The sequence below is a fragment of the Cataglyphis hispanica genome, chromosome 14 (assembly GCF_021464435.1).
Source record: "Cataglyphis hispanica isolate Lineage 1 chromosome 14, ULB_Chis1_1.0, whole genome shotgun sequence".
NCBI classification, from domain to species: Eukaryota; Metazoa; Arthropoda; class Insecta; order Hymenoptera; family Formicidae; genus Cataglyphis; species Cataglyphis hispanica.
In genome coordinates this window covers 2,377,453-2,404,224 of record NC_065967.1, presented here as the reverse complement: position 1 = coordinate 2,404,224, position 26,772 = coordinate 2,377,453, and the positions used below count along the sequence as shown (strand labels likewise).

The 26,772-nt window shown below is 36.3% G+C and overlaps 1 protein-coding gene across 1 annotated transcript in view; it reads left to right on the top strand.

Annotated features, from left to right (window-relative positions):
• Positions 1-7,609: 7,609 nt before the first annotated feature.
• LOC126854555 (protein Fe65 homolog) overlaps positions 7,610-26,772 on the top strand; it is a 119,123-nt gene continuing 99,960 nt past the window's right edge. Inside the window, exons 1-2 of the mRNA XM_050601420.1 lie at positions 7,610-8,059; positions 9,605-9,661. The gene's annotated coding sequence lies outside the window, so the exon portion shown is untranslated. The remainder of the gene's footprint in view (positions 8,060-9,604; positions 9,662-26,772) is intronic.

Here is a 26,772-nt window from a genome sequence, read left to right as displayed (position 1 = left end):
TACGATGTTTTAAATATATACAATAAAAAAATGTCAAGCAATCGATTCTTGTATAATTCATGTCACAATATCGCATTATATAATGTTTCATTTGATGATTCTCAATCTTTCACTTATTCAGCACAGATAACGAAAAAGTTAAAGAAGAAAATTGAACTTGCTATTCGATCGATGTTATATGGCACGGATGTTTGCTCAGTTGTAGAGAACAAATGTGTTTGTCAAGAAGAAACTGAACTTTTCGAGAATGAAATGGAATAATAAAAGCCGCGGTACACACACACGCACAAACAAAATACCGTCCTATTTGCGTTCTAGATTCGAAAGTTCGTTAACCGGCGTTCTGTGCCACCAGACTTTGTGTATCTTGAAAAACAATTTCTAATTTTCTTTTACAATAGCGTAGGTTCCATTGACACGAAGAGAAAGGTTTTGCAAGAGTACATACTGTAGTCCCGTAGAATTTTTGAGATAAAGAGCCTTTCTGTTAAAAAATAATGTTTCATCAACTCAAATTTTACGGAATAATTGTTTGTCAAATTCCCTTCAACTTTGCGCTTTTATTCTCGCATGTATAAACCATTCTTTTTAACAACATTCATTAATTGTTAATAAACTACATTCATCAGTCGTTAAAATCAAGTTATTGTTCCGCGTACAAATCGTCATACATCGATTAGGTAAATTTAATTTCCGTTAAAATGTTATATTTACAAAAATAAATCCTTGTATATGATGTGATTTTTAAGTGATGCTTGAATAAAAATGCTACAGTTCAAAGAAGAAAATTATTCATGCTAATGTCAATGCAAATACAAATTTATATCGAGAAGATTGCTTGTTTTATATTATAATAATTATTTTATAATTTTACATAATTATTATTATAATAAATAATTATATATTAAAATATAAAGATATCAAAATGCAAAAAATATGAAAAAGAAGGTATGAATGAATGTAATATAAAGAGAAGAGATTCGTGCGTCAGGATTTGTTCGCTTTTCCTCACGTCCAGTCGGAGCACTGAATGGCACTATCTGTTTCACCTCATCTCAAAGCTTTTGATATCTCGCAGCGATCGTACCTTTTTGCTCCTATTTTTTAACCGCCCTTGTATTAATCTCATTTGCCGAGCGTAAATTACGTTATACGCGAAAACGCGTATAAATTTATAGATCTAAAAATTGATATTTACGCATGATATTGACACAAAAATTTCTCCATGTCCTGAAATACGTCATAGTGTGAGATACATTAACTCTTTTTTTTTTCATGTTCGTTCCAGTTTCACTCGCGGGAATTTGTCGACCGAAGAGGACGCCTCGTAAATTGCACAGTATACGTTGATAACATTTTATGGGAATAATGGTGATTTATATAGCCGCATAATTTTCTCGAAATACACGCCGGCAAATGCATGGATAAAACGGTTTAAGCCGTGCTCGAATGTCGCAATTTTATGAGATGTAATATTGCAATAAAAATGTTTTGCGATACTTGATTATTATCAACCATTTAAACAGCGATTCGCGACAGATGTTACTCGATACATCTCTATTTCAATGACATCTTTATTAGAATATCTTGCAATTATAAAATAATCAAGTGATTTGAATTACATTGATTCTCGTTATTTATGATATAAGAATCAATGCACTGAATAAAAAAAAAATATATATATATATAACTATAGTAAATATTTAATTTATTATTTGCAATCGTAAAATGTAATATTATTTTAAAAAAAATCTAAATTGAACGTATGTATAAATATTAAAAAATGTTAATTTTTATTTACATTTTTATTTAAAAAAAATATAATTATAAAGAATGCACACGCAAACATTTGCTCTTTCAATTCTCCTTAATACAATTATCCACATAATTTTTTCCTATAGCTTATCTCTTTAATCATCCTTGAAAATGCTTCTCGGTTTCTATGCGAGAAAAAAAAAAAATCAGGCATTCAACGCTTTCGCTCGGTGATGCCTTCCGCAGTCATGTCATTATCTAGAACACGTGTCAAGAGTCGCTGAGAAGGATTATAGTGGGAATGCGCGCGTACATGTATATAGTATATATATCTATAGCGAAGAATACGAAAAATAGGTAGGTGTGTGCGGAAAAAAGTGAGACAGAGGACGACGCATAAAATGTCATAGAAGAGAGGGCGAAGAGAAGGATGAACGGAATTAGGAGGAGAGGAAGAGAGACGCTCGCGGGGGTGGTGTTACCCCCTAATTGCATGCCAGACAGCGACTGCATCTTTCATTCCCTTTCTCCTCCTCGTTCTCTTCCTCTTTCCCTCTTTTTCATCCTCTTTCTCTTCTCTCCTAGTTTCATCTCTCTCCATCTCTGGCAGCAGTATTTGCAAGGTACCCATCCCCGCGACCACGGTACGCCAGTCCGGAAACGTGGCATAAGAAACGTTATTGCGCCACTCCGCAGAGTTTCCTGGTATACGAGAGAGGTCCTCCTTCTCTTTTCAACCTCCTGTTTTCATTTCGACGACGTGCATCCAGAAAAGGCATTGGACATAGTGTATTACACGCCGAGTTTATAAGGTATATGCCCCCTATGTCCTTTCACGTAGATCTTGCTTAAAATGTTGTCGTAAAAGTTTTCAATCATAAATATATATATCGTATTTACGGATCATGCAATAAAAAAGAAAACAATATACACACCAACTGATTCTTCGTGCATCAATCTGTTCCAACGCAATGCGTAATAATGAATCAATATTCGATTATCCGAGTCAGCTGATTTTTAGATTTTAGATTTTTTCAACAAGATGTTGGAGAATGGGCAATATGAATTTAATTAAATATTTTTCTTTGAGATAAGAAATAAGACTTATTGAAAATGTTGACGTAAATTATATAGAATATATGTAACCAAAAGTTTCTACAATATTTTTGACACGCGAGTATGGCGAAAGTTAGCCGCTCGTCGTTTTAGATCCAGTCGCGAGTCCTATACCTGTTGATCCCTCGTCGGCAAATCCCGCCCCCTCTGTCTACACCCCCGTGTCGGGTCCGGCGCGGGCAAAGCGGCGGGGTAAATAACTGTCGGCGGAACAGCCCGGAATTATGCCGGCCGCTCTCAAAGAGCGATAAAATAAATCATGCTTCGCGAGGACACGCGCGTTGCGGCTGTATCCACCTATCTCATCCACTCGCGCAATATCCCGTCGGCTTCGTGGTGGATAAGGGTGACGAAGGCGGCCGGTGGCGTCCCTCGGGAAATCAGAGAAAGATGCACTGCGGACTCGAAGGGTCATACTACCCCTCTCACTCGCCGTCTCTTTCTTACTCGTCCTCTCGTCCTCGTACTTTTTCGCGACACGCATTCGACTTTTTCTTGTCTTTAGACGCTCGAACACGGGGTGAATCGGTTCGACAAGGGGCACAGAAAGTGAGAGGGTGGACGAAGAGAAGGAGAAGAAGGAGGAGAAGCAGAATAGGAGCTTTTGCCGAGGAAGTGGATGCCGCAATGCATTGGCGGCGCCGCCTTAAATTGAGTTTCTCACATAATTCGCTAGAGAGTTCACCGTTAAATTCGGTTATTGGATGCGCAATTGGGAGCAGAATGCGATATAAATTGCGATGAAAAAAAGAAGATAATTTTTAAATTATCTCATTGACACATGTTCTTTTCAGTTAAATTCTTTACGTTCCTTTTTTATATATATTTATAATTTATCAGATAAAATTTGCAGTTATCGATAATTCGATAATTATGATATTCTATAATTAATTCAATTATGATAAAAATTAATCTACGAATAATTCATATTACTAGAAAAATTGCTGCAATAATGCAGTCGCGATTGAGACGAGACATTTATTCGAATGCTTTGTTTGCTTTATAAACTTTTCTTTTCTGCAGTATAATTGTCGGAAAATAATAAAATTACACTCAATAGATTCATAAGGCAAAAAATAAAATCAAAGAAATCCAAGTCACTCTTTTATGTTAATTGTTTATGTTAAAGGTAATTAACTTAAGATTATTTTGTTCTCAAAAGAAAGACATTTGATTCAAAAGATTTTTTCATAGTTTTTCAATAAGTTTTTTAAAGCAGAATTAATAAAAGATTAGACGAAGAATTAAAGAATTTTTATAATAAAAAAATTATTCTAATATATTTCTCGCGGCAGTCTTCATATTTCTACGTGATTTATAAACGCAAACATATATGAATATAGTATTATTGCAAACAAAATGAATACATAATTAATATTATCGTTATTGTATTTGTATTCACCAATCGATGTATCGCCGTTGCATTTGTATTATACTGCTCACTGACGGCTGTATTGCTCTCCGGATATTTCCATGCAATGCCAAATTCACCTGGAAAGAAAAACGAAGTGAATTAGAATCCATTTTTTATATATATCATTTCTGATATTTTCAAACACGCGAGATTTACTATAAACAGGTAAAACACGTGGAATATATAGCGCGATTCGCTCGTCATTTCGAAATAACGTAATTTATCGTGATTATATGAATAATTAACACCAATCGACACTCCTGACAAAATTTACTGCTGTAAAAATGCGCGGGAAAAATATAACAAGCCCAAAGCTATAACGGCCATTTTGAATAGCAAAGAATGTAAACGATCGCGACAATACATTGCGAAAAATATATAAAATATTACTTTCTCGAAAAGACTGATAATAAGAACGATACCTACCAATTATTCACCATTCGTTTGCAGTTAATATCAAATACGATGAAACGCTGCGATGCAATCACGCGCGATACTTTTTCTCGACACGCCCGAAATTCGTGTATACGCGGCGATCGACATTCGGCGACTGACGAAGACACGCGATTATATTCAGATTATAACGCGCATTCATCGCCACGGTTTTTGCCGCTAACGTCAGGACAAAACCGTTGATCGTGGCCCGTGTATTTAACGAATAATAAATATCGATCACTATTATTTACGAGACACTCACTTTCGACGTACTCGCTTGATACTCGCTCCATACTTTTTCTTCCGAAGTTTGTCGTTAAATTCAAAAAGACTCCACTGTCCCTATCTCACATCCATAGATATAGCGAACATAGACCGCGTACTTCGTTTGACGCTATTTTCATTTCCAAGCGTTTGATGAACCAATCAGAGCGAAAAATTTTGCACTTCAAAGCGAAAATAGCATGAAAAATGAAATGTATTTTTAATAATAAGTAATTCGAAAGAAAATAAAATTAGAAAGAGAACGCAATATGATTCAGAAGTATTTATCTTGATATGCGCAGTCTATGTTTTTCTCTCGATGTTCTATATTTTCTCTCTCTCTCTCTCTCTTCTGCTCATACACATTCCATATCCGATCAGATATTAATTCCATTAAACTGAAAATTCATGTAGTTAAAATTTAATCGAGATAATTTTGCCTAATATTCTACTGTAGCGATAAAATTGTATATTCTAAATTCTTGTTTTCTTTGCATTTGCGACAATTTATATATTGCATGAACGTGAAAAGTTTAGAAAGATTCGTTCGCATCATTGCCTAAAGGCATGCGCGAATCACTTACAAATCTGTTAAATATTTTCCAAGTTTCTTAAAATACTTTCGACTGAAACGAATTTAGTTCATCCCAAGAGCGATTCAATTCGATTTGTCATAAAAGTACGTTTGAAAATGTATTTCTTGTAATTAAGTTCCAAGTCAAAAAATTTCAAGTCAAAAAATAAAGTAAAATGTGATACATTGACAACGTTCTACTATCGCTTTTATTGAGTATTAGATAATTTTGACGTGAAAATCAAAACCGAAACAGCATCAGAATCTTTCGACAATTCGATAGATAATTAATATATTAATTAGTTTTTGATTTAATTACGCATATATGTAGTTGCAGATGGGCGAAATGTATCAGGAGTACGGGTTATAGACTCGCTTAAAGTACGACATAAATCCGTCTTAAAGCAGATGCGATACTGTTGATACGTCACGGGCTCGCTTCTCCTTCCCTTCGATTCCGAGAATCGCTCGGCGCGACGCGTATCTGTATGCGTGTCCGTGTATGTGTGTTCAGCGATAGGACGTGTTATATCGCGTATCCTCGAGTCGAGCTAATTGTAGGAACAGATTCACGACACTTTTATAATTTTTTCTCAAATTGTCGAAAACGAACGCGAATGTATATGTATGCATATGAATAATATTATAACGTATAGAATATTATAGGATAATCGTAATGTGTTTTCTCGCTTTTTCTTTTAATGTAACAGTAATAATTCTTTCTTAATTATCGCCCTCTTTCTCTCTCCCTCTTATAAAAAAATATTGCTCAATAATTGCTCTAATATAACATCAATAAATTATTTATGCACAATAATTACTCATCGATATAACGTTCGTAATAATTGTACTGCGAAAGCAAATCAATCGAAAATGAAACATTGCCGACAGTTTTTCCATAACGATTCGAAAACCGCCGATGCGTTTCCCGCGTTTTTTCCGCGTAAATAAATACGCGTATAGGAAATATAATATTTAATCGTGTGTTTATTTAAATGTATGCAATCGTAATCGACTGCATTCTGACGATTTTTATTTGCGAGAATAAATATAATTTTGAAGCAAAATATATTTTACATTATATTTCCCATTAATTCACATTCACACTCACACACACATAAAACACGTAATGTACGAAGTGAGCGCAAATTCCCAAGATTATGTACGTTAAACGTGATCATAGTAAGTTGACAGCGCTAGTCAAAACAAAAATGAAAATGTAATACCGCTTAAACCGAATATCATAAAAACATTTCTGTCACACAATCTCTATTATATAAATTTTTTTAATTCTCTCCCTGTCTCTTTCTCTCTCTCTCTTATATCATATATTTATACATACATTATACACATGCACTTGTGTGTGTAAACTGAAATTAAATTGATTGCCACAATTATATAAAATTAGATATATATATATATATATATATATATATATATATATATTTAATACATTTTATATAACATATAATTTTATCGCGATAATTGCATAATAAAGTTAACCATTTTATTATATCTTAAAATTATAATATATAATATAATAATATATAAAAATGTGCTGAATGATGTCCAATGATTAATTTATTCGTTTATGTTCTCTCTATATTCTATGTATTTCTCTTTCAGATGATTTTTAATACAATTAAAACGAATAACATTTTCGACCAATCAAATATAGTTATATTAGAGCGTAAAGTTTTAATGCTATTGTTAATTTGAGATATTAATCGTATTGAAATATAATTAATTAGTATTAATTTTTAACATTTTGCGATTATGACATTTATTGATTTAATGATTTTATATCAACAATCTCTATTAGTAAAATCAGTAAAATACTTTATAATCCGATAATATTTTATAAATCGAAATAAAATCAACACATAATATATCGTGATATTATAAAATCATGTGCCGCTAGAATGAGAGGCGTCATAACAAAACGTAAACAAATATATCGCGCGCGGCGCCCATTTTTTGTTGACTAGCGTAGTCACTTGAGTCTATATTATATTGTGTTTGGGGACGAATGGACGAGTGTAGCGTGGACTGTGAACGACTCGAAGTCAGTCGCGTCGTAGCCTCGTTATGTCGAGCATCTCGCTGCCTCGTACAAGTATTTTTTCGATTTGAAAGTGTTGCTGCGCGTATCGGGAGTGATATATCGGATCGAATTAACATACGATGAGCGTTGAGTGTTGATAAACATGCGTCACGATCGGGATTAATTTTTTTCGAGCGATGCGTATATCGCCGCGAAGTTGTCCCGCTTTCCCTCCTTTTCCGTTGGTATTTATGTATCGAAACGCGTCGTGTGTTCAACGGATATCGGGAGTGCGTAATTCGCGTTCACTTAAAATACGTTATATGGGTACGCGATACAAATATCGGTAGTGCTGTACAAAGTGACAGGCGATTGCTGCGTACCGTGTTAATTAATCCGCGCGATCATTAGTCGGCGTTTTCCGTCGACGAGAAGATGGCGGCCGATGGATTTTTTGGTAATTACTTTTATCTTGTAATTACGCTTTTAATTATACATCTCTCTTGCTCGGAATGGAATTTGATGAAATTTATTTATTAAATAGTAAATAATGAGATAATTCTAGGTAAACAAATAAAGCAGATAAATTAGCTTTATATAACTAAATCATTAAATCGCGAATATTATGCAAAAGTGATAAAAATATTTTTTCTAACAATGATGCGCGGCCAATGTATTTTCTGTATATATACATCACCGCGAATTTAATGCATTAATATTGCACGTCATTAACATTTCCTCTCGACGAGGAGCGCTCGTCTCTCCAGACAGCGTGAGAGATGACGCAATGAGATGACAAACCCGCGAAACTTTGTTGGCGGGCTACTCAAACCCGCGGTCAAACGAACATTTGCAACTGCTTTCCGTCGACAATGACAGCGCGAAAACACTCGACTACTACTATCCGTGCAGTATGTACACTTCACGTGGTGAGTCCTTCTGCGTGCGAGGAAGCGAAGGCGAGTCTCGAGGAGGCTCTTTCGCCGTTTCTACCGGGTGCGCACGAAATGCATAATGCCGCGAATATGTATCGCCCGATGGTCGTTGTATAGGACTGTGTGTGTGTGTGTGTGTGTGTGTGTGTGTGTGTGTGTGTGCATGCGCGATGCCGAACACGAGAAACCACTCAGGCCAACTCGTGTGGCGTGCGTTTGCGGAGACGACTCACTCGTGTGTATATTCATTTTCCCTCTAGCTTTCCCTTTCTTTCTGTCTCTCTTGCTCTCTTCCTTTTCTCACTTTCGGATCTATTCGGATTCGCGTGTATAGCGTAACAGAGGGCTGAAATAAAAGAGCGTTCTCTCGGACGACTCGCGTCGTCGAGTACCCTGGAGTTTATCTCATTTTGTCCCTTCGACAGAGTAACCGACATCAGGGGAAATCTTCGTGGATCTTTTCTCCTAGTAAAGATCTTCGTTTGGAACAATAATGAAATCGGAGAATCGCGTTTTTCGTGTAGAATATCGTTTTTATTAAGCACGGAATATGTTCGTTTTTTTTTTGCGGGATGTTATCATTTCTTATTATCCGTCTATAATTTGTTCGACAAATTTCAACGCGTGATTACATCTATATAGAAAATTCCTGAAAATGTAAATCATTTAACTTTGAAGAATCTTTTATATTGTTATTTTAAAAATTGACTCAAATTTAATTAATTTGCATTTTCACTTTAAATGTTTTTCTGAAAGCATTTAAAAGATAATAATATCTTAATTCATCCATTTAAATATTTTCTATCATTTATTTAGAAACTGAGAATATAATTTCGAAATATCTATTTCAAAAATAGCATCGATTCTATGATACATTTATCAGCTGCAGCAAATATCGAGTAAAGAAGTCGCAATTAGCGAAGTATTTATCTCGTCGAAGAGATGAGCGTTGCGATAGTCCGGCTAATTGCCGAGATTTGTGACTCTGCGTAACCCGAAGTTTCTCTGCGAGAGAGAAACGTAGCTTTCGCACGAGTTAAAGGCGTTCTTTTCGTTTTGTGTTTCAGGTATCTTTCGTCTAATGCAGTGGCCTCTCCCGTCCGGCGAACTTTATGAAAACTCCGGTAAGTGTGGCGCGGATTCTCGCACAATTTTCCCTCGTTATAGAATGATATATACCAACAGCTTTGTGCACAGACTAATGGCAAAGTGCTCCCTTCGTTTTCACGCGTCGCGCGCGTGCGCAAACTATCGGGAAACTATTTTGTTTTCTCGGAAAATAGTCCGGTCTCGCGATGCATCATATGAGTTATGCAGGAAACAAGAATGAAAGATGGTTTATACTATAATTTATATATCAGATTCCGATATAGGCTGAGTTACGAAGGACGCATTTTTCTTAAACGAATTAAATTGTTTTACGCGGCTTATATCGACTTATCATTCTTCGTGTAACGGAAGGGAAAAATTTGTGCACTGCATTTACAATCGTCATTTTGTATTTTAAATTATATATTAAGATGAACGATTTAACATTCAGATAGTAAATCAGTGATAATCACGCGTTAAAATAATGGCTAACGTGATTTATAATCACTCGAGTATACCTAACGCGAAGATTAAAAGGCAACTCCGGAATAACTCCTTAGATTAGATTCTCAGGCATGTCGCCAAATTCGCATTCTTGCGCGGCCATTAAACGAAGCTTGGCTGTTATAAAGCACTTTTGATAAAGCCTTGCCTACCGTTCCCCCGCCTCTATCTGCCAAAGGCAGTCTCTGATAATTAAGTCGGGCCCACAGCGACGTCGCCTTCCATTGTGCCGGGCAAATGGGCTGTTTAGCCCGAATACATGACTCTATCCCCAGTTATTGTGCATGTACCGACGCAATCGATCACCGACCCACATCTCTCGGTCCCTCAATTCCTCCTCCTAATCCCTCCTCCTCTTTCTCCTCCGCAGTTTCCCTTTTGCACCCTCTTTGCCGACCAATGGACCAGCTGCTACCCCTTTCTCCGACCTCGAGTATTATCAAAGTTTTGATAGGTGTACGAAAATGTTCTCCGCCGCGATATATAATTTTAACGGATCTTGCGAAAACATATTCACGCGGATTGACTTATCTCTATCTTAGAGTTCGAACGGAAATAACGAAACAATATTTTTATATAATTTTCATATTTTTCCTCGCACAAATATATTCTACGTACAAGAAACGCGTACGGATTCAAATCTAATGAAATTTGAAACAAACTCGTTCGGTTCAAATATAAGCTATCTTTGTTTAATCGCGTGAGAAACGATATCAGCTTCGCAATATGACACAGTTGAACAGACAGAGGTCGTCTATCGGCAAATACGAGTAAACGCGAAATTCGATCTACCATATTCGAGAACATTGGACGGTCGACGTATATCCTTTCCCCTATGACGCAATGTGGGGGGCGACAGTCGCGAGGAAACGAAACGAAAATATTGTTCCACGAAGAGACATTTCGGCGATGTTACTCGCATCCCTACGAAAGGTATCCGACTCGAGGGTGGAAAATCCAGCCGAAACGAATTCGCGAAAATCTTCTCCGGGGAATGGACGTCTCCGAAACGCGCATCGCCTTCTTCAAGTTTCTTGCGAGAACTCTGACACCGGAGACACTTTAAAAACGTGCCCGGACTACCTGAGAGCGGGTATGCACTCTCGCGATAACGACTCGCTCGTGCTCCAACGGGAAAGAGAAAGAGAGGGGATTTTTATTAATACGGAATTACTTTTCTCCCGTCAAATTCATTCCTTTTCACGAAAAACGCGTCAAAAATTACATTCTTATCGCGAATAAAATTCATCTTTTCGTTTGTTCATCAATGTTTCTGTGTCTTATATATATATGAGTAGATCTATTTATTACTTGCACAATATTTAGTCAAGATTATTTGACAATTTTATATAATTATAAAGTCTTGATATGTGTGGCAATTTCACGAAAAATATTTTTCGACGATATCAGATTTTCTAATTATATTATTAATATATTATATATATATATGTGATTTAAAAATATTTCTAGTAATTCTTAATTATCACAATGATTAAGTAAGGATCTCTTACGATTTAACATTTTACGGTTTAACGACTGAAATATCTCGCGAAATTAACGGTGCTTAGTCATTAAATATACGCAGTCTCCCTCATTCCTTGATGAATAATGTCTCATCTAGTATGACAAAGACGTACGGTATCTTGTTACGATAGCGCAGAAAATCCAGTTTCGACGAAAACTTTTGGCACAGCGAACACTCGTGACACATCGTGTATTTTCCGTACGTGACACGAATGTACGCGACATGCTCAGTCACGACTACGCGACGAAAAAGTTTTGCATAGAAAGCACATTAATTATTATCGCTTCTTGTTAACGCGAGTGCGATCGACATCGCTAGATGAACGTTAAGCAATACGTCGTTCATCGTCGCTTCATCATTAGCCACTCTCTCTCTCTCTCTCTCTCTCTCTCTCTCTCTCTCCTTTGTCTATCGATCAGATTCGGGAACCACCTGCCGCTTTCAGAGTCAACCTCGTTCCCGAGGAATTACACGATGTTCGCGGCAGATGCGCCGATGCATCGGTGAATAATAGCATCCTCCTTGGTGCGGAAAGGGTTGTCACGAAATCTTCAAACGATAAATTAATCCGAAGATTAATTAGCGAATAGAACGTACATCCGAATCACGTGAAAATTAATTTGTGATATTTGTTATAAAAATAATTTGATTTTTAATGAGAGAGAGAGAGAAAATGGAGATGATAGTCATATAAAAATGATGTATAAATTTATTTCGTGAATAATTATTAATTTTGAAAGATAGATTGGACCAAAGCCAGTGAATTTATTTTTATTTCATTTTATTATTTAGCGGTTTCGAGAAAGGAAATATAAAATACGGTACACAGAAATGCACGCTTCTATCTATCGTTTGTATTGGTACAGAAACATTTGTCTACTCGGCGTCCTCATGATTTATGGCGGTATTATTCGCATCCAGCTACACTTTCAATAAAATAACATCGATATTCTTTGAGTGGCATTATTGAGACGAATTGTTTTCATCGTATCCAACGTTGCCCCGAGTACGCAAATTTTTCGTAGTCCGCGCTCGTTCGATCGTCATCAATATCCAGCGCAATATCGGCATCTGTTCATTATTATTCATTACTATTGCCTATAAATGATATACATATATTCCGAAATGTTATAGTACGAAATATATCACAAAAACGAAATATCGAAACGTACATACACAATCCCACATAAAAAGAAATTAAAAAGTTTAATATGACTAGAATTAGTATATTAAAAAAAATTAATCTTATCTTTAATATTTTTCTTTCTTTAATTTTTATTGAATTTCATTACATTACTATTTTATTTCTTTTAATGTCGCTTAATTAAAGTCTCATTAAGTCTAAATATGCCGTATTAGATAAATAATTTTTCCGGGAACCATTAAGATCTTATGCACATTAAGATGATATTTTTGGCAATTATATATCTTTTCTAAATTACATATATTTTATAATTATCAGACACGGATTTGAAAGCTGTGAAAGGGAAATGGGTTTGATTTAATTTATTAGTAATTCGCGTGAAAACTAGATTTGTTCTATTAGTACGCTTCACTCAAGTACATTGGCAGCACATTATGCCGTCATTTATGTCTGCGATATCAATTTTCCCATTTAAAAAATTTGTAATTAATTACAAACAAATGGCAATTTGATCAGTTTTAATTATAACGCACCTTTCCACTTTTCATGCAAATAAAAAAAAAAAAAAAATATTTCTATCTTCCTCATACGTATTTTACTATGCTTCGATAATATAAAGTAAATTTTTCTCATTTGTATTTTTACAAAATTCTTTTTTTAAAGACTTAATATGATGAAATATGATTTTTATGACAAAGATTATTGCGCATTATGATACTTTACTTGATGTTTATCAAGCATCTCTTAATCCATCTCAGTAATAACGCCAACCCCAATTTAAGTTCCCAAACAATTCCCAAGCTTCCTGCAAAACTTGGAAATCAGATTTCTGCCTACATCCCAGGACGATTTGCGAAAATTTCGCGAAGTAATTCCCACGGTAGTAATTCTGTCGACAAACGCCATATCCCTTAAACGAGGTGTTTATTTCGAAAGTGACGTAAATCGAATTTAATAAGCTGAGATATTATACATCTAATATTAAATGAATATTTTAAGTCTTTTATATATACAATATTTAATGCAGCAGAATTTTTTCAAGAAATTTTTTTATTCATCTTTTAATGTTAAATTTGAATTGATTTCTTGTTAGTAAATATATTTTTGTCGCAACTTGCCAATGAATATCTTGATAATTAATTGTAAAGTAAAAGAGCCAAGAAACAGCTTGTCGAAGGGGCCATTTCTTCTCATTTAAAAAATTTTTAAAATCCGATCCTCTGATTCGCACACGAGCCAATTGTCGTAAGAACCAAGCCGGGATTGCGGCGAACAGTTCGGCACACTTTCTCCATGCGGGAATGAGAATAGTTAGGAGTTTTCGGATTAATCTGCATATTACCATCCACGCCGGGGCCATTTGCATTCCCGAGACGGAATACCTGCAGTGTCGGCGTCTTCCGACGCGTGGCGACGATGTGCCAACGATCCCGTAATGATCGCAATGACAGATGCGGTCGCGGTGCGGTTGTGTCGCACGTGCGTAGGTCTCCAAGTAGCCGTTAAAAGATTTAATTAACACTCTAAGCAACGCTTACAATCTGTCAATATATTGGCGATTTAAATATTTGTCTGAAAAATAAAAAAGATATCAAGTATTTATTCACTGACATAAATAATATCACACAAGATCATAAGCTTGATCAAAATTTTATTTTTTTGACATTCCGAACGACGTTTCGCGAGTTTCTTCTTGCGCCGAATGCTTTTCCGCTCGTTCGCCATCATTCGTCTTTGCACGCGTATTTCACTTTTTTTTCATTTGATATGTCAAATTTTTCTGTCGCGATTTCGCTTGTTTTTTGTTTTAAAATTTATCCTTGTTTCTTTTATTTCTCCCTCTGATTCTTCCGTATTTCTTCAATCTCCCCCAGCGGATTAAGAGCTCAAAACGCGCGGTCTTCTTCGTTCGTGTCTGTTTCGTGGTGGGACAAACTGTTCACTGTTTTCTTCGAGCGTATTATTTATGGTCAACCGCCGGCAAATCGGAAAAGCGTTGTAAGATCACGATCATTTTACGTGGAGAATTAATATCGTCGTATACATAATTTTTCAATAAGATGATTAAAATTTTTAAAATTTCAAGAAATTTGATGTAGATTTCAGAAAAAATATAGCTTAAAATTAATTTAATCTTTTATTAATAGACAGGCAATTGAACAAAAATAAATATTTCTAGACTTTTACATTTTAAAGTTAAATGGAGAAATTTATCTTATATTTATCGTCCTCGGCTGATATAAATAAATTGGTAGGATTCGGTACGATGATATCAGAAACGGAAGAGTTCGATAACGAAATTAATAAGAGAGTATCCTCGCAATCGCGTTTCTCTCTGCAAAGTTATTGGAGAACTGATTTGTGCTTTTCACGTAATTACCTATTACGAGACGAGAAAGAAGCCGCGATATCGATTAAAACGCTCGATGAATTTTTCGAAGAGTCGCGAGTTGCATTAAAATGTCAAAGCGAAAGCGAACTCTCTGCCAACTCTGCTTTTCCCCTTAAATCTCTTTTAAATTTATTTTCTCACTTTAAAAAATCGAGCTAAACTTTTCGTGCTGCAAAATACAAAAAAACAAAAACGTAACTCGAGATTCCATTAGAGCGCCCGATTTCTCTTACTTTGCGGTCTTCTAACGATTCTAAAAAAAAAAAAAAAATAAAAAAAAAAACACGTTTTGAAGAAAACTACATTATGGCATATCTTTGTTAAAAAAGAAAATATATATTTTTAAACTTTGCGAATAATGCAAGTCTGGCGAATTCGGTGCTTTCGCGTTGTCGCACGCCGTGGATTAACCGAGTTACTGCTACCATATTAATAAAGCGAGGGTGTAAAAGCGGCGGATTATAAAACTGTCCGCGACGGATTTGCAGACGGGAGCGATTATTACAGTCGGTAGCGCGCTTTTATGCGAGAGTAACCGTCATCGCGGCCATTTTTGCAAAAGCACTTTTGCACTTGATGGGTTGGTCTAATTATCGTTCTTAGAATAAAAATGTTAGCTTAATAGACTGACGCTACATTCACGAAAATAGGTAGAATAAAATAAAATTGCATTTTGAGCGATAAAGTATATTGCTTTAAGAGTAAAGTTAAAAAATACGAAAAGGCATCCCGATTTATGCAAGATTAATTTGTTTTGATTTCAATTTATGCGCCACATTTAGCATTATTTAATTAAAATAATATGGCTATATTTACCGCTAACCATGAGATATAAACATAAACAAGTGTTGTCACGTGTAAATATATTAATCTGTCACATGTTTAACGTATTACGCTGTATTTATCCGCAGCTTTAATGAGACAACTGATGCATTAATATATAATGAGCTGGATGGACCATGAGCAATTAATCTAGTTTCGATCGATTGACTACATAATTAATAGATTCAACTCTGGATTATCCGCTCGAATTATCCCTCGTGTCTTCTCGTAAATGATTAATTATAAATTATATATGTATCAGCGTAATTTGGAGGAACATTTTCTTCATCTTTTTTTAATTATGATTTGCGAAAAATCAATTTTCAGCAATTTTAACTTTTTTCCTATTGAGATATAATCGGAGATAGCGTCTTTTCTAAATAACAGTATCATATATGTTTCTTGAACGTTCTCAAAGACAACAATGTTGATAGTCGAGATGAAACGATCTCTATCTTTGACGTATGATAATTCTGACGAAAATTCAAATTTTGATGCGGGCATCAGAATAGCGGACGACAAGAGTCGAGCTTCTCGAGTATCTTTCATCGGAACTCCCGCGGGAGTCATTCTGCCGGCGAACCCGCCCGAATTCACCGACAATTTTGGGGAAAACCTCTTAGCCACATGGGACATACGGGTGCCTGAGTTTCCCCCACGTTCTCGTTTTGAGAACCGTAAACTAGAACAAGCCGCCGCCGTGTCCTCTCTGTCTTCTACGAAATGTGACGAAGTGCTCTAAAGTCCGTTCTTCTCTCCTTATGTCCAAACTCTCCCCTTCAACGTCTCTCTTTCTCATTCCATGTCCATCCTTCTCCCTCTTCCCTCCCCTCTCCCGCGCTTTTCATCGGCAGTCCCCACGAGATTACCTTGATTGTTGCGGCAAGTTTCCAACATTCCGCATTAACACGACTTCCACATCATTAACTTCTCGGCATTTATATATCGACGATTTAATTAACACTTATAAACTCGCGATGAAGCTAATATCGAAGTTCCGTACTATATTTATTAGCTACTTGAGTTTGCAAAACTGAAAGTGGCTACTACAGATGAGTTTTTAATTGATATTTTCATAAGACTGCAAAAAATCTCATTCATTTTTGAAACGAATGACTCGTACAAATGCATCTTACTTAATACGCGATTTTGATACGTAATTCATTATTCGCTTTTATTAGATTTCAAATTTGCGATTCTCATCACTACGCCGTCGAATTATTCACTCCCTCTCCTCTCCCTATTCTCATCGGATTACTGTTCAGTCCATTAAAAATCTCCGAGAATAAACGTGATGGCGCACCTCGGGATCACTCAATTAGCGAAGCAATTGTCCGCATCGTCGTTTACGCCCGCGGTCTATTACCGGCCGTTGCAAAAACACGGGGCGCATAATCGCGACGCGCGGGCTTGAAGATCGATCCTATCCTAAAATAACGCACCCCTCGGAAAGCACCTCTGCGAGCGGAGCGATTTTCGAACGACAAGACACTCGTTTAAAACAATTTATTTATTTGATATGGTGCGATAACAGTGCTCATTGCATGTTTACAGGGAATAATATCTGAAAATAAAACTTTAAAAATACGACATGTTCGCAGACGGAAAGAGAGAAGGTGATAATAGAGCGAGAAGCGGGGGAGGGAAAGCGAGGTCAATTACGATTGAACGAATTCGTGGGAGGCTCAAAGAAAACGCGACGCGGCGGAAACGAAGGTTTAATCTCGGTTATATGAACGGCGGTAGATGCGAAGCGTTACGACGGCACGGGCGCACAAAAGGTGTCGGGATGGACTGCATTTTATCGGGCGCGTTTTCACAGGGTTGGAGGGTTGATGGTCGGTCGACTGCGCGAGTTTGCGGCCGACAGCATGAATGTTTGATGGAGTGAGCCGGCGGATTGGAAGTGCCGGAGAGTCGTCTCTCTCTCTCTCGCTCTCTTTATCTATCTATTTATCTCCATCTCTCTCCTTCTCGCCGTCCGCTATTACCCGCGATAACGTCACTCGTCGATCAAATAAAGGGACTCGGCGCGGCGAGAGAGCCGACACAGAGGATCGGAGAAAGGGATGAGGGTTTCAAGTGACGGACAGGTTACAAGGTTGGAGGCGCGCAGAGCCGTGATTCGTTTCCGCGAGGGTGGCTCTCGTAGGACTCGTAGCTTAAATTCGTCGCATTCTCGCTCTCTGTTTCTCCCTCGTTCCTTGAAATTCATGCGAGTCTAATTCGCGCGCACGCGAATTCACTCTCCGGTCGAGCGTACACGAAGTAACTCCCTATCGATCGTCGCGTCGTGGAAACATGTATTTTCTGTTCGCGAATTAAAACGGTTCGCCGCGCGCGCGCGACGCTTTGTTACCGTTTACCCTGACCGACTTTTTTTCATAGTTGTATTTTTTTATTCTTTGCACTTTATGCGTATGTATGTGTGATAAAGGCACACCGCTACTCGGAACATCTTCCATCACTGTTCTGTAACTGCGCCATTTTATCGTAATTATGTTCTAATTATCGAAGAGCGCAGTTCCTCGATAGGCTTTTTCGCGTAGGTGCAAACACGTCGTTCGTCGTCGTTATCCTGTTTATAATGAAGACGATAATTTTTGCATGGATCACGTGATTATGTTTTATGCTCCGGTAACATAATAATAATGTGTAATAAATAACCGTTGTTTTGTTAACGCAATCTTCCTTAAATATACACCGATGATTAATGTAGCTTGAGAGAAGCTAGTGAATATTGTTGCATCAACAACTTTTGCATATAACAGGTAATACAACGTTTTATAAACATGTCGTATCTGAGTAATTACGCTGTGAAAATTTTGTTAAAACTAAAACTTGGAAATTATTTTTTTTAATATTAAGAAAAGTTCTTTTATTACCGTAAAGTTACTTTTTGTTGGCATTTTACTTTATTTTACGACATTTTTCTAAAAAGTGGTAGAGCAATCTTGCATGTATCTTTAAGTTCAAATAACTCGCATTTATTACATTTTTAAAGACAAGTTTCTCTTTGTCATAAATGAAAATAGAATTTATTACAGTTATCTTATGGGATTTTTTTTATAGATAATAATTATTTATTTATTTTTTTACGTTATTTCTTAATTTCCTACATTATTTGCAATAGATTGCGTAGCGCTGCGTGTGAAAGGCAGAAGTACTTTTTTTTATACGTTATCATTATCGTGCGTAGTTTTACATTGCCGGCTTAGTTTTACCCCGATAAAAACGCGACTTTTAGTCTCCGTTAATAGATCCCTTATTATTTTGCACCCCTACGAGAATTGCCGTATAGCAATGGGTTGGGCACCACTGGCCTGGCGCCAGGTTGGCTGGAACCTGACACGCGATCAATCAACCTGCTGCCTTGTCCCCTGGCTGGGTTCACCTCGCTTCGTATCTCCTCACCTGAGCTTGAATTCGCATCCCCGACACGATATATGAACTTCCTGCAACGGAAAGACCGAGGATTTACGATTGAAAAATCGATTGATGCTGATGTGCGTAAACAAAGTGTAACAAAAATATATAATTATTATAAAAAAGGGATAGAAGAGAAATTAATATATAATACTCTTGAACGCTTATAAAAATATTTGAAAAATTTAAAGAGAGAGAGAGAGGAGAGAAAGGAATATATATATTGTATATTAGAAATATGGAGAACTTTAATTTTAAATTTATAACGATCATTGACATTGGAAGCAATAATCAACATTTACGATGATACAATCATTCTCTTAAGTTAGAGTAGAAATTATTAAGGTAGCATGTACATTTCCAAATATTATGGCCGACATTTTTTCATAGGCAACTGTATATCGCAACTGTTTTGTCGAGAAAAATGGAATTTACATCGAAACAGAAATTTGCACGGAATGGGAATGGCGAGGCTTTATAGAAGCGTAGTTCGATGATGCATCAAATACATTTGAATTTATATTGGGCACCAGCTACTGCCTTCACAATCGTTTCTCCTTCCTCTCTCCCTCCCTCCCTCCCCCTCTCCCCCCTCTTTATCTTTTCTACCATCTCTAGCAAACCATGTAAATCCTCATGTAAATTCTTCTTTCAAGGGATAACCTCGACTCACTCGCAAATCCGATTGCCGAGCTATTGCGGTATCAAAAGCCATTTTCATGTAATCTGCGTTGATGGCCGATACTTGTATATACACAGATACTATTGTTTATATTAATTTCATATCTCTGTGGAGAACTCGATACTTTCAGCAGAATAATCGCATTGTGTATTGATTATATATCGATTTTCTTTTTAATTACGAGATTAACTTGAGCTTCCTTTTATGTACTTTGACATTTTCACAAAATACATAACGCACGCTCGCGATTTAAAATTAATTAATAATAAAACTGCTAAATCAGTGATATTATTTACAGACGATAAATAATTATTTAATAATTTTTTTTTTTTTTGATAAATATAAATTTATTGAAACGATTTAATTGAATTTTACGATAAAACCGAAAAAGAGAAAGCAGTAGTTTCCTTTCTGTCCATGAAAAAATGAATATTTGCTTCGCTTGTGCGGATAAAGGTTAACCACGACAAGATCACCGTGTCAGATTACATAAACTGTTGTGTGCTGATCCCGTAGACCGCGGCCGTTGCGTATCCTGCGGAACCTGTGCGTCGTCTGCGTCGAGTAAAATCTCATTTGGCCGAAGGGCGAAGGGCACGGGCGAAGGACCGGGTATAGGACGGGGAACTGCACAGTACATGTAGAGGCGTATCTAGAGACGGGATAAAATTACGTTGAGTTTGTCGGCTTTACGAGCAAACGCCCGGCGACACGTCGACGTGCGGTCGGTGTAACAAGCAGAAACCAGTAAATTTACGTCTCGCCTTACCTGAGCTGCGGCGTGATGCACACGACGAGCTCCATTTTAACTTAGGACGCTCGTGTATACCATGGCCATTCTTGCTTGAAACTTTAACGACGCCCACTACCTCATCGTACGACGAGATTCGAACAGTAATGAAAAACGTCCTCCTGTGACAAATTACTCAAATTGCGAAAGTTATGTAGACTAATAAAAAATGTTAAATTATTTAAAATGTTAAATATGCAGGCGCGATGCGACGCAATGAAATTGCGAAAAACAAACGATAAGAAATTATTAAAGTAAGATAAAAGTAGAAGAAAAAAAAAAAAAACAAAAATGGTGAAAATCGTGTTTCAAAGGCTTGACAAAATTTTCCAAGCGGAATAATAAAGAATCGATGAAATGGTACATGTATATATACAACACAATGTGGGCATATATATATATATATATATATATATATATATATATATATATATATCACGCAGATTGTCAATAGCGTTTGAAAAAGAAGAAAAATATTATGGGTTCCCTTCGTTTTATATGACGCGCCTTCGATAAGGTACGAAGGGTAAATGGGATCGATTCACGCGATCGCGTTCGTAAAATACACACTAAACAAAAAAAGAAATCCCCTTTAGAGCGAGGGTGTCATGCGCGTTTTACGAAACGTCGATCTCGGATGCATCCAAGAATGCTTTATCTGAGACACAGAGCCCGTTCATTTTCTTCGGAGATATTCACCAAAGCATGGCTGGGATCTGCGCGGGCAGGATAGGGGCAACTAGCCATTTGCATTCAAATCAAAAATCTTAATGACAAGATTCTTGTCGACGGAGAGCCGACTTTGATTCAAAGATTCCGTCGGCAGCAGGTTGAAAAGGGAGGTCGTTTCCGTCCCTAATGTAATCAAGCAGCAAGGGGAGCTTTAGGGTGAAAAATTCGCCCGAGATCTCCGATGGCTGTTCCGTTCGCTTCCTTCACTGACGTCATATATATATCTGCCTCTCACATTATTTTCATTATTATAATTGCAGAATTATAATTAAGTAACTATAATTTAGTAATTTAGTAACTATTTATTAAAGTTATATTTTTTCTCTTTCTGCATCTCTGCATTGCAATTTATAATTATTTGATTTAAAGAATAACATATGTGTATGTATACAATTTATTATTAAATGTCACTTTACTGTCATTATAGGATCTCAAGAAATATTGTTATGAAATTTAAATTAACCAAGCCGTAAAGTTGTTGGATAAATGTTGAATAGTGACAGAAACTGTGCAGCGTCAAATTAACAAATTTTTACTGTAACAATAATTCATAAATACGAGGGCAGAATGAATTAGTCGGTCATGGCGGCGGTAAAAACGTAATTAAAATTTTAAACCACATACGACGCACAGTTTGAAAAATAAACGTATAACAACATTTTGAATAATTAACATCCTGTTAAATCGTTATGCCACATAATATATTTCATGTATACTTCGATGGGTGCATCGCAATTTTCGTTAATTCATCAGAAGTGATGGGTAAATATGATTTATGAGCAACAATACAAAATGTAATCTCATTTATTCATTTCAGATTTAATTATATACGTTGTATGTACAATGTACAAGTTTGTTAAAAGGAAAAAAAACAAGATTCTAATGATTACAAAACTTAGTATATATTTATCAAATACTTATCAAATGTCATCATTAAATTTTTCCCGGCATTTTTTGAAAATTATTAATTAAATTATAAATTTCAACTTTTTGTAAAATTTATATATTTAATTTCTCTCTCTCTCTTTTACACTTTTATTAAATTTAATTATTGTGATTATTTATTGAACAACTTTTTAAAATCGATTGAATAAATATCTGTTCAATTAAATTTATATTTCTGATTGTTAAATTTTACTTTTGTCTCTTTGTGAAAAACGATCCCGCACCATGAAAAATGACCTGATTAAAAATCATCAGCATACATTTGTAAAATAAAATGCTGACTAAATGAAATTCCAATTACTTTAATTAATCGTTGGACGATCATCGAATATTTTTCTTTGTTTGCTATTCGGTCAAGCGCCCTTTGTACGCCCGAGTCCCATTCTCGACAATTTCATCTTGATTATCATCGCGTTTGTCCCTTTGCACTATCGTTCACCAAGGAAGATCTAAATGGAATTCGTGAAACTCGCGCCGGGTTATTGTAAAGCTCCAAGGGCGATATCATGCGCAATCTATCTGACTTACCGTTTATAAGCCTTTTCTGCGCGCGTGATGTTCGCGATTCTCCAAAGCCAGGTGATATCGAGTCTCTCTCTTAGATTTTCGCGAATACGACCGAGATTGCAACCGGTAACGATGCGGCGATGATGTTTACTCAGACACTGGGGGTGGAAACGATTCTCCAGGATTCGCGTGTACGTGCTCGCGAGGACTCTTTAGAGTTAAGCTCGCACTCCGTCGTGTGCACAACTTCTTTCCGATGTTAATCGCGTGAGTATCGCAGAAATCGGTGAGAACACCAACGGGAAATACACTCATGCATAGATTGACGGATAAGTACATCCTAAGATCACTAGACATTAACTTTTATTTTTAAATAAAATTAATGAAACTTTTCTTTTTATTTCTTTTCTTTTCTATTTGCTTTACAACAGATAAAAATAATCTTCGATATTATCTTAATAAATGCCATTTATACTTTATGTCATGGAGAGAATAACTACTTAAATTCACGAACATACCGTATGGACTATAAGATAAATAGCGTCGTGAAGATTAAACTCGTGAAAATTCGCGTCACTACTTAAGTATTAGCGGAAGCACTAACAATTTAACTTTTCGTTACTTTTACTACGTGATCGCATTTTTAATTCTTCTCACAGAAGTCTCAAGTACATGTATTCCGAGGAAAATATTTTTGAAGAGCAAAACGACTCATCGTGTCAGATAAATTTTTTTTTACTTGAAAACCCCGACTCTCATTCTTTACAACAAAACAGTATCTGAGAAGAGACGGTAAAATGGTATAACATAGAAGTCGCGGTTAATCCGGTGACCGCAACGGATGGTTCGCGGGCTCGAAACAGTTCTTCGAATTCTGCGAATCATAAAATTTTCAGTGGGGACGTCCGCGGCAAAATCCGCGGCTGCGGCTCATAAATCACGGCCCGTTTTCCGCGGGGTGGGTGGTTAAGACCGCTGTTTAAGGTCGCTTTATGAATGGCCATACGGCGAAGCGGAACGGATATCTCGTGCCGAGCGGTCGTATGTTTTGCGCGAGCATTCTGGCGGGGTGGGAGGGTGGTTGTTCCACTTTCGTACAAGCAAAGGGATAGACGATAACGAGGATGGCTACCGCGGCGCCCGTTCGTCTGCCGCCCCTGGTCGATGCCTTCTTCCACCGCTCGTTCCCCGTCTCTTCACTACATTATCCGGAAAGTTGGCCAGTACCGGTATCGCGATATTCCCGGTCGGTCGTGATTCATCCCGCTTAGTAATAGCGCAATTCCGCGCGAACTGCTCGCGGACTTGCGAAGTTTGGTTCGGCGTTGGTGCGAATCGCGTGCGAGTAACGAGGGAAGAGTTTTAAACCCGAGCACACACCCTCTGGTCTTTATCTACCATAATAATTAGAGCTTTCGCGCGATACGTATGCATACAAATTTGTTTATCATACGCGCCGATTATATATATATCGGTTTAACTTAAATGTACGTCTGAGATAATTTTAATCATTTGTGTCAATCGATTAAAAATTATAAATAATTTGAAATTTTTTAGATTATTATAAAATATTTACAAGAATTAAATAAATGTGTTTATTTTGGCGATTTTATGGAATTAATCGACATAAAACAGCAATGACAAAAAAAGCAACGGCGTGGGATAAACAAAAAATTTACGAACATTAATTGTAATCATACATCGCGTTTAAATGCATTTCCATTTCGATGTTGCAATACGCGCAAATATCACGACGTATTGACAGGCGGAAATGTATTGCTAATATTTACGTTTGCCGCGCTAACCAATTTGATATATGTCAGATCGAAATCGAAACAGTATTTAATATCGATAATTGAAACTTTCAGATTTTATGATTATATTGTGGAATATATGTATGTAGTTGTATGTATATATACATATATATTACGCAAATATCAATACAAATATTGAATCGAAATTTATTTTATACAATGTATTATACAATTATTAACAAATATTTAATAGTAAATTATGTGTCTGTGCAATGTGAATCATACAATCTTTAAATGTATGATAGTGTGATAAGTCGTTAATTTAAATCAAAATTAAAGAGCAGTCTAATATAAATTACAAAGCGATGTTTGAACAATTTTTATAATAGCTTCTAATTTTTTGCCTGAAAAAAATTTTGTAGATACACGATGTAACATGTTTGGAATATTTATCTTAATCGCTCTATTAAATGCTGGTAATGCAATATCATTCGTTTGTATTTACGATACATTTGATGCAATTCAAATCGATCGTTTGGTCCGTGAACCAGAAAATTATGCAGCTTCGATTTCGTGATGCCAACTCGGATACGAGCATTTTCCATGACAAGGATGCGATCTGAAAAGCGAGAGAAGGCTTTTCTCTCTTACGATAATCTACGCGATTTTTCCATGTGATATACTATTTAGCGAACGTATTTCGCATTTTGATCTTAATCAACAATTTTTCTTTAAAACAAATATTCATTTTTTTGAAGTATATTTTTGTGCAAACTTTTTATAATATTTTTGCTATGTGCAAATTTTGCTGTTTATCGCGCTACTATTTTTTTTCTCCTCTATCTACAAAGAAACAGATTTGCAAATGATACAAATGATGGCGCGTTTCATCGCGAAGATACCGGGAAGAACTCTGAATTACGGTGTAATATCATGAGCGAATTCCGGTCATGCGCTATATAAATGACATTACACATGTCTACTCTTCCCCAAGTAATTTCTACGCCGACAGTGACGCAGAATCCCTACGATCTCATAAGCCACGAGTATTATACCGCTTGCTCTAACAAATACTCTCAAAGGATTTCCCTGTGATAATTTCGTCGTGTTTACCGTCCGTGATGGCGGTATGATCTTCGATTTTCCGCGAGAGCGGCCCCCGATTCGCTACGCCGCTGCGCGATGCCGCGAATTCCGATCCAGAATTTCAGGGACGCCGAAGTTTGGGTGGGAATTTCTCGCGACATAATCTCGAGTCGCACGAGATGTAATCTCGTACGACGGGAATCCGTGCGTAGGCGATCGGATTAATGGACGAGATGTTTTCTCTGTGCGTGTTTCATCTCTGATACGCCATGCTTGGTTCAGTCAAGGAAATGTGTGTATGCCCAAGAACGTAGCTCTGATGCATTGTCTTGTATCTTCCTCGATATATAATATAGTTTTTTTATCATTTCAAAGCATATTTTTATATTTATACAAAATTTTATTTTGAAATATTTCTCGATTAATTGTATATATATTTTTATCAGATTATTGTCAGATTATTCCAATAATGAAAATTAAAATTTTATTAAATTTTAATTTCAAAATTGAAGGGAGCTTACACTTTTATATAGTAAAAAATAGTATCTAATTACATCTTCTTTTTTTTTAAATCTTCTTTTTTTATTTATAATATTAAATAAGTCAATCATAAGTCACACAGTCAATCATAGGCACAACATATCATCTTAGCTTTTGAAATTATTAAAAACTTAATTTATAATATATGAAAATAAAGTCGAATTTATTTACTGGGTGATCGAAAAACTGTCATATCTCATCTGCCATTTATCACTGCCGGGTGCATCGGACGCTTATCACAGCGTTGTCGCCGTGAGATCACTCGATGCATTCACACCCGCGCCAAGCCTGACGTCA